This window comes from Pan paniscus, chromosome 13, assembly GCF_029289425.2.
Source record: "Pan paniscus chromosome 13, NHGRI_mPanPan1-v2.0_pri, whole genome shotgun sequence".
NCBI classification, from domain to species: Eukaryota; Metazoa; Chordata; class Mammalia; order Primates; family Hominidae; genus Pan; species Pan paniscus.
In genome coordinates this window covers 93,238,396-93,252,931 of record NC_073262.2, presented here as the reverse complement: position 1 = coordinate 93,252,931, position 14,536 = coordinate 93,238,396, and the positions used below count along the sequence as shown (strand labels likewise).

The following is a 14,536-nucleotide window of genomic DNA, read 5'->3' as shown; positions in this document are numbered from 1 at the left end:
ACTCAGATTTGGAAACATCAAAAACTCATTTAAAGATATGCAAATTTTCTTATACATTTTGTAAGTAAACAAATGAACAAGACTTTACCTAAATGACTATCAGACTATCAGTCCTTATAAGGGATTTTTATGGCAACTGTTCAAGGCAGTGCTTCCCAACCTTTTTTGTGATATGGCAACCAAAGACAATCATAATTGTACAACACTGGGTAAAACAATTTGGTTGCTCTTGTCCAGAGGCTACTGATCCAGGAGGGCTGCCTACCCCAAGAGCTGTGGGGATCAATTTCTCAATTCCCTACTCCTAACCCATTCACCACAGCCCAGCTCTGATGGCATTCCACAATGAGTGGATTGGTTCTAATTACTGTTAAATAAAAATGGAATCTGCTGTAAATAAAAATGGAATCTGGGACTCATTCAAAAATCATTAAAGCTTGAGAAAAGTCATGTGAGTAAATTATTTATTTCACTTTATTGTTGGAGAAAGGGTCTCATTGCAAGACTAGTTGAATTACACAGAGGTAATTTCTTATTTCACATAGGGCATTTTAAAAAATGACTTAATTATTCACATGTACACTAAGTATTCCTTTTATATCCAAGATGTCATGGAAGCACCCTTGTGAGTCTAGGAAAAGAGGTGGGTTTTTCAAAGATTGAGTTTATACTATTGAAAACCAAGTTTTATCTGTAAGAGGAAAGAAGGGAACCTCCCTTAGTTATTTTCAGTCTACCAAGAGCTTCCAAATGTGTTCTCTCATTTACTGCTTATCTCCTGGTATGGAAGATGTTAAAGATTTTTAAAATTGGGAAACTACAAGCAACAAAGCTAAAATTCAAAGTTCTTAAATGTCTTCATGCCTGAATTCCTTCCTGGACTTTCCTTTTTTTAATTTTTTATTTAAAATTTGTCTCAAGGTAATGGCCTTACAACTCTATAAAATCAATGGCTTAGTAATAATTACAGTGAAAATCAACTCCTGTCCTGCTCCCCAAAAGAAACCACTCTCAAGCTTTTCTCTTTTTAGCGTTTAGAATGTTTGCCTCCATATCTCAAAAATACATATATTGTCATTTTTCTTTCTAAAATTGTTTATATTTTCCATCTAAGTTATAAATGCACAGAGCTTTAAAAGCCAAATAGCTCCTCAAAGTCTAAAAGACAAAGAGCAGCCCTTTTCCCTGTACAACCTGCATGTTCTAATTCCATTTCCATTCCCAAAAGCAAACTTGCTCAAGTCTTTCAGTGTGAGCCACCACACCTGGCCTCAGCTGTTTCTTTTGGTGTTTATCTCCACATTTTAAACTGCTGTTTCTTGATTTTTTTTTCAGTTCCAGATATTATTATCTATGACTCCCTTCTGTGGGAGATACGGATTTAGTCTCTTACATTCTCTTCTTATTCTTTCAATATAGTTATATTACAGTGTTTTTCTCTGATAATTATTGAGTTTTTTGTTGTTTTGTTTTGTTTTGTTTTGAGATGGAGTTTTGCTCTTGTTGCTCAGGTTGGAGTGCAATGGCGCAATCTCGGCTCACAGCAACCTCCGCCTTCTGGGTTCAAGCGATTCTCCTGCCCCAGCCTCCAGAGTAGCTGGGATTACAGGCATGCGCCACCACGCCCAGCTAATTTTGTATTTTTAGTAGAGACGGGGTTTCTCCATGTTGGTCAGGCTGGTCTCAAACTCCTAACCTCAGGTGATCCACCTGCCTCAGCTTCCCAAAGTGCTGGGATTACAAGCATGAGCCACTGTGCCCGGCCGATAATTATTCAGTTTTTACATAATTAAAATGACAAATATTATTCAAAACTGAGGCATATATATATAAGATTATATTGACACTTTTGGTACAAATTCCTATTTTCCCAGGAGTTGATTATTATTTTATTTGTTTGCATAATTTTCTACATGCCTATCACAAATTCATTCCCTATTCTTCACCAGAAGTGTAAACCTCCTCTTACTGCATTGATTCATAAAGTATTCTACAACAAATGATTTTAATTTCCTTAGTGATATCCTTACTAGAGCTGTGTGTCCTGTATTAATCTCACTTGTTGCTCTCCAGGTTTCCTGCAGAGCTGCTATGCTCAAATCACCTTCACAAAGATCATGTAGATTCTCTTTTCATCTGTAAGGTGATAGATCCCCCATTTCTTGGATCCAATGTCTTCCTCTTTCTTGTTTTCTTCCCCTTATTTTCTTAGATTATATCCTGCAGTAGCTTCCTGTAAAAGGATACATGAGACATAAGTTTTCTGAATTCCTCTGTTTGAAATTATCTTTATTCTGCTCTCACACTTCATTGATAGTTTAGCTGGGTATTGCATTCTAGGTTTAAAAGAAATTATCCTGGCTGGGTGCAGTGGCTCACACCTGTAATCCCAGCACTTTGGGGGACCAAGGCGGGCAAATCGCAAGGTCAAGAGATCGAGACCATCCTGGCCAACATGGTGAAACCCTGTCTCTACTAAAAATACAAAAATTAGCTGGGCATGATGGAGCATGCCTGTAGTCCCAGCTACTTGGGAGGCTGAGGCAGGAGAATAACTTGAACCCAGGAGGCAGATGTTGCAGTGAGTCGAGATCATGCCACTGCACTGTAGCCTGGTGACAGAGCGAGACTCCATCTCAATAAATAAATAAATAAATGAAATTATCCCTCATAATTCTTAAGGCATCGTTCATTGCTTTCCCTAGTCCAATATTGTAGTTGAGCAAGCAGTCTGATGCATTCTGATACCTACTCTTAGCATAAGACTAATTCTTTTTTCTTCTTCTGAAAGCTTTTGGGATTCTCTCATTATTACCAATGGTCTGACACATCTCAATGATGTGCCTTGGTGTGGGCCGTTTTTTATTTGTTGTGTTGAGTACTTGGTACCTTCGATTTTTAGACATAGCCTTCAGTTCTGGGAACTTTTCTTGTATACTTTTTCCTCCATTTCTTCTCTTTCTTGAGCTCCTTGTAGTCAGATATTGTTCCTACTGGATGGATAGTCTAAGTCTCATACCTTTCCTTTCTTATTGTTAATCTACTCATCTTTTGGTTCTATTTTCAGCAGACTTCCTCAACTTTATCTCCTACTCCTACTACTGAAGTTTTTAAAATTATATTTTTAGTTTCCAAGAGCTCCTTCCTTTTTTATCTAATTGTTCTTTTATCATCGCATTCTGCTTTTATTTTATAGATACAAATCTCATAATTTTTGAGGCCATAAATTAGCATTTAAACAGTATTTTTCTATTTTCTATAGTTTCCCTTTATATTCCATTTTCTGTTTTTCATGTTTCCTCCTCTCTTTTAGGTTAGAGGTATGATTTACATGCCTCATGGTATTTTTTTGCCGACTTATATTTAAGAATAGAGCACTCAAAAGCTGACGAAGAGCTCTGTGTGGGTAGACGGGGTTTGTAGAGTGATGGGTTTCACTTTTGTATGGTATGGAAAACCTGTTATCTGTTGTATATTTAACTTTTTTGGGGAAAAAACCCCCTATAATTTATTTCCTAGGTGAGTGACTTCTGAACCTTTCTTTCCTTCCTTCCTTTTTTTTCTTTTCTTTCTTTCCTTCTTTCTTTCTTTTCTTCCCTCCTTCCTCTCTCCTTCCTTCCTTCTTCCTCCCCTTCTCTTCCCTTCCCTTCCCCTCCCCTCCCCTCCCTTCCCTTCCCCTTCCTTTCTTTTTTATTTTCTTTCTTTTCTTTCCCGTTTTAAGACAGAGTCTTACTCCTGTAGCCCAGGCTGGAGTCAGTGTTGCAATCACAGCTCACTGCAGTCTCGACCTCCCGTGTTCAGGTGATCTCACACCTCAGCCACCACACCCAGCTAATTTTTTGTACTTCTAGTACAGACAGGATTTTGCCATGCTGCCCAGGCTGGTCTCAAACTCCTGGGCTCAAGTGATCCTCCCACCTCAGCCTCCCAAAGTGCTGGGATTACAGGCATGATCCACTGTGCCCAGTAAACCTGACAGTAAGAAATTCTTTTTCATCAAGTCCCAGTCAACACACTCACATATATTTATAAAGACAAAAACGTTTTGTGAAACAATATTTACTTTCCCTTCATAGAATGCTCTCTGACATTCTCTATCTAGTCTACTGAATTTTATTTTCTTTCATGTTTGTGATGGACCATTATATATCCATTAGATACACTGCAATGAAGGGACTAGTTGCCCCAGACTCTGAGATGGCTGCTGGTGGGGACTCTTCAGTTGTTGGCCTTTTCAGGGATTGCTTCAGTGCAGAGCTGCCTTGCCCAGGGTCATACTTCCTGTGGCCACATCCAGTAAGGGTTGGGGGTTGGGGGGAGATATTAGTTTTCTAGGGCTGCCATAACAAAATGCCACAGATTTAGTGGCTTAAACAACAGAAATTAATTTTCTCACAGTTCTGGTGGCTGGAAGTCTCACTGTTCTTTGTACATGTGGGTGTCCCTGTGTGTCTTTCTCTTCTTATAAGGACATAAATACTCCTGGATTACTGCCCTATCCTAATGGCTTTGTTTTAACTTAATCATCCTTTCAAAGAGCATATTTCCAAATAAGGCTACATTCTGAGGTTCTCTGTGTTGGGACTTCAACATATGAATTTTGGGGAGATGCAATTCAGCCTATGACAGAGAATAAAGTCCTGGACATCTTGGCCTGGTGTGGGACAACTCTGAAAAGCCAGTCTAGCTTCAGTGCTCCTCGTGGGGTTGGGTGAAATAATCATTGGGTCTTGCATCACAGCTCGCATTCTCCTTTTGTCCAATTCTGTATCCTTCCACAGATATTGGTCCCAAGGACAAACCCTAATAAATGTTCTGAACTCTCAACTCCACCTCAAAGTCTGCTTCTCAAGGAACCCAACCCAAGAAAATGTTGGTTATGACCCATTAAACAGATTTTATACTCCACTAATCATAACTGAGTTCATAACCCACAATTTAGAAACATTGGCCTAGGGGTTAGTTCCCTGATTAATAGTGCTTTCACTGTGTAGCAGGGGAGAGAGCACAGATAATCCAACCATTCCCAGTGCAGACTTGCAATTCATTTGATTGTTTAGGTCCTCCTGCCTTCTTTCTTCTATCAGGCTTGGTTTTTCTGATGCTCAGGCCATTCCTACTGGGTGTCTCTTGATTAAAAAAAAAAAAATTCTTATTTCCTCCTGGAGCAGGAGGGAGTAGCTTGGCTGCTGATATTCTGTATCTGGGGCACAAGAGTAGTTGACTGTTCCATACATAAGCTTTGAACTTATCTCAAACTTTGCACTCCGTACCTCACCCCCACTCTCTGCCAAGACTGATGACTCCAAGTCTTGAGCTTCCTTCAGGTCTTCAAGGTGAAATGTCTTATTTATCTTCAGTACACCCCACTGCACACACTTTAGACTATGGCTTTCTCTCCTTTTACATCAGTTAACCTTCCTCCATTCTCTTTCCAACAAATATTTATGAAATGTCTCATCTACTCATCACCCCTCTCCTGTTCTCTATTGAGAGAAGTGTTCATTCTGCCATCTTTAGCGAGAATCCAGCAACTAGAAACTTAGTGGCAGTTCTATCACCATGTGGCAGTTGAATGAGCCAAGAGGTCCTTACTTGTCTCTTGCTTTTGCACCCAGCTTGCACCTTTTTATATGTGGAGATTTTTACGTGAGAAGCTTTGCTTTAGGTGGGGATACAAAGTTAAATCATATAGATCTGCCTTAAAAGTCCTATGAGCCATTAAGAGCTTTAAGATTAAATATGATTCAAGAGAGAAAGTGATAAAATACATAAGAGGGCATAGCAAATTTTTGTGGAAATTTAAAGGAAAGAGTAGTTGTATTCAAAATCAAGAGTAAAAGACTGGTACATATAAAATTGAATAAAATTGGCCCTAAAGCTTAGTGCTGACAAGATAAAATGCCAGGGATCTGAAGCAAGTTTCCAGCCATGGATTGAGTGCTACTACATGTCAGGCACTGTGCTACACCTTGGAGAGATAAAAGAGAAGGACAAATGGTTCCTGGAGTTCACATTAGTTATGATATTTAAAAAGCAAAAAATAAATAAATAAATAAACACAAATTCAGTAGTCCACTTCTTAAAATCCACTATTATACACATATTTCCTCTTCAAGATTGGATTCATAATATTGCAGAATAGATTCTGTTCACACCATGTGGCATATGATCTGAGCTCCTTGAAAGGATAAAAATAGTTGCCATGAATGGGAAGAAACTGCAGCAATATCTTTCTAATTCTTCATACTCTAAATACTCAGAGGACTCAGGAGTGACTTTAATTCTGGAACATTAGGATAGCAACATTAGGGTGATTCAGGGAAGCCTTTCTAGTAGCCTTAAAAACATAAACAAGTAGCAGAGGTTGGCCTCCCTGCCTCCCCTGGGGCCAGCCCCACAGAGTAGGGAGGCCTTGGCAGGGCTTTGATGAGTGGGCTGGCCCTTGTTTCTGGTATTGGCTCTGGAATTGCTCTGGCATAATTCACAGCCAATTAATCTTGTCAGGCAGCCTATTGATTCCAGCTATAGCTCAGACACCATCATTACAAATAACCATCCCAATAAGCCATTATCTCATTGGTGCACCCGTTCACTTCAAAATGTGAGTGAAATATTTCAATTTAGACAAAAGATGGGGCGTGTGTTTTCACTGAAACAAGTTACAACGCTCAAAGTGTATACATATACGTTGTGGTAGAGTTTTCAAAAATAGAAAATCCAATTATTGAGTAGAGGAAGTATTGAAAAAATAATCTAAGCATAAAAATGACTGTTTATCAACTACTCATTTGTGGATAAGCTTGTTGATCAAGGAAAAAAACATAATGGTCATTAGAAAAAAATTATTCTCCCTCGCCCCGCCACTACCGCCCAAAGCACATTCTTGAGCTTTGTCTGCTGAGCAGTGGGAGTGTGAAAACGTCTACCTGCGTGAAGGAGAGAAGATGAGTGGGTGGGTTTGTGGGAGAACAAACAAGAAGGTGGTTGAGTGGGTGCCGGGTCACTGGGCCTGTGTGGGAGGAGGCTGGGCCGCTGAGTCAGCGGGGAGCAAGAGGGCAGGTGCGTGTGGGTGATGAGTGGGTGGCAGGAGAACACAGCACAAAGCCACCTTGCATATGTGAATGTCTCAAGGAAACATTCCACAGGGCTGTACAAAAGAGCATTAGAAAACAATTAATTAGAAATTCTAGTCAGAAGAGGAAGAGCAAAGCTTTGCTGATAATGCTATCATATAGTCATTTTGTGTTTATAACATTTTGCTTTTCAGAATTATATTTGTGTTTTATAGCCTGATCACTGGAGGAGAACCTGCCACTGACATTGATAATGAATATTTCAGCTTATACATAGTTTTAGGGTTATCTCAGAGTTACCTCTATAAACAAGAGTGGCCCAAAACAGAGCAGGGGAATGAGTTGAAAACTCAAGGTTGAGGTAAACTCAAATTTCCCATCTAAAATAAGCCTTAAGACCCTAGGAAGAAAAGGGTACTTTTCTTTCCCTATGTGTTAGTCGATGGCATTTATAGTTCCTTTTGTAGCTATACATGATATTTAAAAAAATATGCCTTAAAATCTGAAATTGTAGCATAGATTTATATAAAGTTAGGGCAAAAAAGAGTCATAGAGACCATCTTCCCATATTTTACATATTTTCCCATATTTTGCAGAATGAATTAACTGATACTTAGAGAGCTTAAAAGGACTTGTCCAAGGGGTGGGATAGGAAATCTGTAAAGTCTGATCAATCAATTGATCCATCAATAAGCAAACATGGATGGAATGCAAAGGTGCCAGCCCCAACCCATGGCAGCCTCCAGGGAGAGATGTAATGCAGAAACTTGGAGGAAGAAGCTAGGGGGTGCTTAATGCTCCATGGAGAAGTGAGGCACTCTATGGGCTGGCACAGCTGGTTGCAGAATAGAAAGAGCCCCACCGTGGTGCTGCTGTACATATCTATGGTCAGATGGGAGGGACTGGGAACACTTAGCTCACTGTGTAACAGTGTGAGCTTCCTGGCTGGGAAGTCACTTTATCAGACCAGAGCTTAGCTATGGAGTTCACACCCCATTTCTACTGGTCTGTTTTCCCTTTGAGCTAATTCAGATGCTGAGCTTGCTTCTTGGTCGACTACCCAAAGAGGGAAAAAACTATTTGAATTTTCTCTTTTCAGTCATCCAGGTCATCCTAAATCAAATATTTCTGGTTGCTCTCTTCCTTTTTACCAAAGTCCTTTAATTACCCTTTGAAAACTAGCTTTTCATTTACATTTCTATGTATTAAGAATATCCAGTCAAGGGCAAGATGAAACAGATGGGCAACAGTAACTACATAGTAAAATAAAAATGAAGATCCTCTTATTTAAAAAAATTTTTAAAGTTGGTAGCCTCTGAGACTCTTCCAGGGGCCATTAAAATAGAAAATCCACCTTTCTACCATGCAATTAAGCAACTGAGCTCATTATGTTATGAGAATAACTGTGACATTAATTGCAGTACTGGTATTTTGGCATTTATTTTGCAGAATATATAAATGCCTGTATTTGATTTTTAAAAAGATAGACATATATGGTGTTACGGACTGAACTCTTCCTACCTCTCCCACCAACCTCCCTCCCCCATCCCCTCTGCTAAAAAGTGTATGTTGAAATCCAAACCCTAGGACTTCTGAATGGGACTATATTTGGAGACAGCTTTTATAGAGGTAATTAAGGTAAAATTAGGTCATTAGGGGTGGGCCCTAGTCCAAACTGACTGGTTTCCTTATAATTAGGACATAGACTTGCATAGAAAAAGACCACGTGAAGACAGAAGGGGAGGAAGACAAGTCAAGGAGAGAGGTCTCAGAAGAAAAACCTGCTGACACCCTGATCATGGACTTCTAGCCTCTGGAAGTGTGAGAAAATAAATTTCCTGTTGTTTAAGCCACCCTTGCTCGAGCAGGCCAATACATATAGTTTTCATTATTTGCTACACATTGTCCCCAGGTGTTCCCTATCTGAGACAGGGTTAAGGTCCAAGACAGGGGTTTCTCTCTCCTACTTCCTGACTCTTCTCAAGTAGGATGATTGGAGAAGAAGGGCCTGTTTGAAATAAATTACTCTAGGAGAGGAGGGAAGGCCACAGAGAATGAGTGGTCCTGATGGAAGCAGACAGCATCAAGCCCCAGCATGGGAAGGTAGTAATGGGGCCTAGGAACCTCCTTCCCACTGCTCCATATCTCTCCTAGTCCTCGAGGAAGAAGCACTGGGCACACCTCTGCTCCACGTGAAATATTAACATAGTGTACAAATTCTTTGAGTATTTCTCAAAACATAAATGGTTTTGATTTCTGATATGTTAGATATACTAATCTAATGATATTGTACCAACAAATACAGTATTTTGATATTTAAAAGTAACCTGAGATATAAAAACTGGTATTTGTATTTCTAATTCTACCCAGAGCTCAGCTCATTAAAGCTTACAGTTTACAGGATTGAGTCAAAGTGGCTAATCTTCCTACACACCTTGAGGATTAGTTATATGAATGAACCAAATGCACAATAAGTCGATGGCACTTCAAACAACAGACTAATTAACATTTTTTGGTTAGAAGTTAATAAATTCCTTGTCCAGAGTAGGCTCTCAATAAATATTTGTTGAGGTAAAAAGAAGGTATCACCTAAGATCAAGTGGCATATTGGTTCAGATGTTCAAAATTTTAATCCAGATGCTCAGTTTGTTTTTAAAAGAAGGTGATCCAAAATAATTAGGACAAATGTCATATTTTCTTTAATTTTACATTATGTATGCTGTTAGAGTATAATTTTAAAAAAGATAAAATGACTAACATGCAAGTAGAAATGAGTAGATATAAAAATTGTATTTAACACACTGAGATGAGAGAACAATGAGATGTTAAAACCGATGAGCATTTGAGAAGCTAGTCATATAGGCAGTTGAATAAAGAAAAAAAGAAGTGTGATCCAGTGATGAACACCAGCCTGGAGACCACTGCATTCATGATTTCCTCTGCCTACTGCTTTCAACCCTCTGAAGCATTCCTATCCCAGCAGCAAAACTGCTTGACTCCCACCCACGGACTCCTACCTTAAATCAGTCCTCTTTCCAGGCTGAAGAAATGGAAGTAGTTTTTATCTCTAACACAGCAACTCACCTGGCTTCTCATTTTTGCCCTGATCTTCTGCATCAGTACTTACAAGTGGTCTTCTGCTTTATGTCCTGAGTCTGGCCCACACATTGCACACCAGAGCTGATACCAGCCTAAATCCCTGTGCATCAACTGCAGGCTTGGAGACCTGACCAGAACTGCCACCGTTTTAGGACTGAGCTTCTGCCTCACTCACCTTCTCCTTTTAGATACTGCCTATCTGCATCTGAATCCCAGAGCAAAGCTTGCAACTCTGCAATGGCTGACAGATTTCCCGGGTGCCAGCTACCTCCCTGGAGCAGCCAAACCTCACCTACTTCTGGACCTGCTGCCAGGGGCCAGGATACTCCTCTCCACTCACCTCCCAGGACATACCTGTTATGTTTACCACCCTTCTCCTCACAACTGCATGCCTAAACCACCACCTCTTTTTGTTGCTAACTCTGAGAATATAATAGCTTCCTAATTGCTAGACCTTGTCTTACCAGACCTTCCTCTAGCATTGGACACTGCTGACTGTTCCCTGCTTGAAACGTCCTCTTCTTTGGCTTATGTGACACTCTACTCTCCTGGTTTGCTTCCCCATTTCTGTTGCAGGCTCTTCTTCTTCATCCTCTGAAGTGAAGGTGTTCTTCAGGGTTCTCTCTGTTCTCTCCTTGGCCTTCTAATTTGACTCTCTACACTCACCCTGACAATCTCATCTCTATTCCCTTGGCTTCCATCAGAACTCATACGCTCAAGGGTCCTGAATCTTTCATCTTTCTCTCCCACTCACACCTTCTTCCTGAGCTGCAACTCTCCTATCCAGTTACCTATTAGAGGCTTTCCATATACTTCAAAATCACTTCCAAATGGAAGTCAATTATCTTTCTTTCCAAACTTAAATTTTCTGCTTTCCTAGTCTCCAGTAAATAGAATGGCCATTCAATCAAGCCAGAAACCCAACATTATCTTCATGGATAATTGGTAACCAATTCCAGTGGATTTTAGCTCCATCCCACTGCCACTGTCTTGCTTTATATTCTATTATTCTGACCTATCTTCACTTTGAATGTTCTTGCTATTTCCCTTCTACCATCCTTCTTACATACTGCCACCAAAGTAAGAAAACATTGTGAAGTGCAACCAATTTAGTGAATCACATTAGCTTTTCTAGATGAAATAGATTAAAATGGAAAATACGAGGGTAAAAAAAGTTTCATCATATTTTCTTTACATATAATATTCATATATACACATATATATATGCTATCCATAATCTGTGTATGAATTAGCATGCAAAGTGTCTTCCTTATTAATAGGTGATGGTGATCAAAGAAGTTCAAAAGCCATTCATCTAAAACACAAATCCTATCAGTTTACTTTATTTTTTGAAATAACTTCATCGGCTCCTCTTTTTCCACATAATAAAGCCCAAATGTTTAGCAGAATCTTCAAACTCCTATGATGAGTCTGCAGCCTACTTCTCTTCACTCCTTCTCTTGGCTTCCACTTTAGGGTTACATGGTGGTATGCCAGAAGGTACTAAGAGCCACTGGATAAACCTTCTGTATTTTACCTTCTGTATTATTACCAGCTATAACAATTTTACCTGCTGGCAAATAGTGCAAAATATTCTTTTAGTATCTAAATAGCACAGATATATTACAAAATAGAATTTAAAGTTGGCATGAATTTTTTTAATTATCCTTTACGTTCTGGGGTACATGTGCACAACGTGCAGGTTTGTTACATAGGTATACATGTGCCATGGTGGTTTGCTGCACCCATCAACCCGTCATCTACATTAGGTATTTCTCCTAATGCTATCCCTCCCCTAGCCCCTAACCCCAAACAGGCCCCGGTGGGTGATGTTCCCCTCCCTGTGTCCATGTGTTCTCATTATTCAACTTCCACTTATGAGTGAGAACATGCAGTGTTTGGTTTTCTGTTCTTGTGTTAGTTTGCTGAGAATGATGGTTTCCAGTGTCATCCATGTCCCTGCAAAGGACATAAACTCATCCTTTTTATGGCGTCATAGTATTCCATGGTGTATATGTGCCACATTTTCTTTATCCAGTCTATCATTGATGGGCATTTGGGTTGGTTCCAAGTCTTTGCTATTGTGAACAGTGCTGCAATAAACATATGTGTGCATGTGTCTTTATAGTAGAATGATTTATAATCCTTTGGGTATATACCCAGGAATGGGATTGTTAGGTCACATGGTATTTCTAGTTCTAGGTCCTTCAGGAATCACCACACTGTCTTCCACAATGGTTGAACTAATTTACACTCCCACCAACGGTGTAAAAGCGTTCCTATTTCTCCACATCCTCTCCAGCATCTTTTGTTTCCTGACTTTTTAATGATTGCCATTCTAACTGGCGTGAGATGCTATCTCACTGTGGTTTTGATTTGCATTTCTCTAATGACCAGTGATAATGAGCATTTTTTCATATGTTTGTTGGCCTACATAGATGTCTTCTTTTGAGAAGCATCTGTTCATATCCTTTGCCCACTTTTTGATGGGGTTGTTTTTTTTTCCTTGTAAATTTGTTTAAGTTCTTTTTAGATTCTGGATATTAGCCCTTTATCAGATGGATACATTGCAAAAATTGTCTCCCATTTTGTATGTTGCCTGTTCACTCTGATGATAGTTTCTTTTGCTGTGCAGAAGCTCTTTAGTTTAATTAATCCCATTTGTCAATTTGGGCTTTTGTTGCCATTGCTTTTGGTGTTTTAGTCATGAAGTCTGCCCATGCCTATGTCCTGAATGGTATTGGCTAGGTTTTCTTCTAGGGTTTTTATGGCTTTAGGTCTTACGTTTAAGTCTTTAATCCATCTTGTATTAATTTTTTATAAGGTGTAAGGAAGGGATCCAATTTCAGCTTTCTGCATATGGCTAGCCAGTTTTCCCAATACCATTTATTAAATAGGGAATTGTTTCCCATTGCTTGTTTTTTGTCAGGTTTGTCAAAGATCAGATGGTTGTAGATGTGTGGCATTATTTCTGGGGCCTCTGTTCTGTTCCATTGGTCTACATATCTGTTTTGGTACCAGTACCATGCTGTTTTTATTGCTATAGCCTTGTAGCATAGTCTGAAGACAGGTAGCATGATGCCTCCAGCTTTGTTCTTTTTGCTTAGGATTGTCTTGACTATGTGGGCTCTTTTTTTGGTTCCATATGAAATTTAAAGTAATTTTTTCTAGATCTGTGAAGAAAGTCAATGGTAGCTTGATGGGGATAGCATTGAATCTATAAATTACTTTGGGCAGTATGGCCATTTTCATGATATTGATTTTTCCTATCCATGAGCCTGGAATGTTTTTCCATTTGTTTGTGTCCTCTCTTATTTCCTTGAGCAGTGGTTTGTAGTTCTCCTTGAAGAGGTCCTTCACATCCCTTGTAAGTTGTATTCCTAGGTATTTTATTATCTTTGTAGCAATTGTGAATGGGAGTTCACTCATGATTTGGCTGTTTGTCTGCTATTGGTGTATAGGAATGCTTGTGATTTTTGCACATTCATTTTGTATCCTGAGACTTTACTGAAGTTGCTTATCAGCCTAAGGAGATTTTGGGCTGAGACAATGGGGTTTTCTAAAGATACAATCATGTCATCAGCAAACAGAGACAATTTGACTTCCTCTCTTCCTAATCAAATATGCTTTATTTCTTTCTCTTGCCTGATTGCCCTGGCCAGAACTTCCAATACTGTGTTGAATAGGAGTGTTGAGAGAGGGCATCCATGTCTTGTGCCGGTTTTCAAAGGGAATGCTTCCAGTTTTTGCTCATTCAGTATGATATTGGCTGTGGGTTTGCCATAAATGGCTCTTATTATTTTGAGATACGTTCCATCAATGCCTAGTTTATTGAGAGTTTTTAGCATGAAGAGCTGTTGAATTTTGTCAAAGGCCTTTTCTGCATCTATTGAGATAATCATGTGGTTTTTGGCATTGGTTCTGTTTTATGTGATGGATCACAATTATTGATTTGTGTTTGTTGAACCAGCCTTGCATCCCAGGGATGAAGCCAACTTGATCATGGTGCATAAGCTTCTTGATGTGCTGCTGGATTTGGGTTGACAGTATTTTATGGAGGATTTTCGCATCAATGTTCATCAGGGATATTGGCCTGAAATTTTCTTTTTTTGTTGTGTCTCTGCCAGGTTTTGGTATCAGGGCGATGCTGGCCTCATAAAATGAGTTAGGGAGGATTCCCTCTTTTTCTATTGTTTGGAATAGTTTCAGAAGGAATGGTACCAGTTCCTCTTTGTACCTCTGGTAGAATTCAGCTGTGAATCCATCTGGTCCTGGACTTTTTTTGGTTGGTGGGCTATTAATTGCTGCCTCAATTTCTCTGTATTTCCTGAATTTGAATGTTGGCCTGCCTTGCTAGGTTG

At 39.4% G+C, this 14,536-nt stretch overlaps 1 long non-coding RNA gene across 1 annotated transcript in view; it reads right to left on the bottom strand.

The window, feature by feature from the left end:
• Positions 1-450: 450 nt before the first annotated feature.
• LOC134728742 (uncharacterized) overlaps positions 451-14,536 on the bottom strand; it is a 35,205-nt gene continuing 21,119 nt past the window's right edge. The window contains exon 2 of the long non-coding RNA XR_010109529.1: positions 451-2,233. This is a non-coding gene — a long non-coding RNA (uncharacterized LOC134728742). The remainder of the gene's footprint in view (positions 2,234-14,536) is intronic.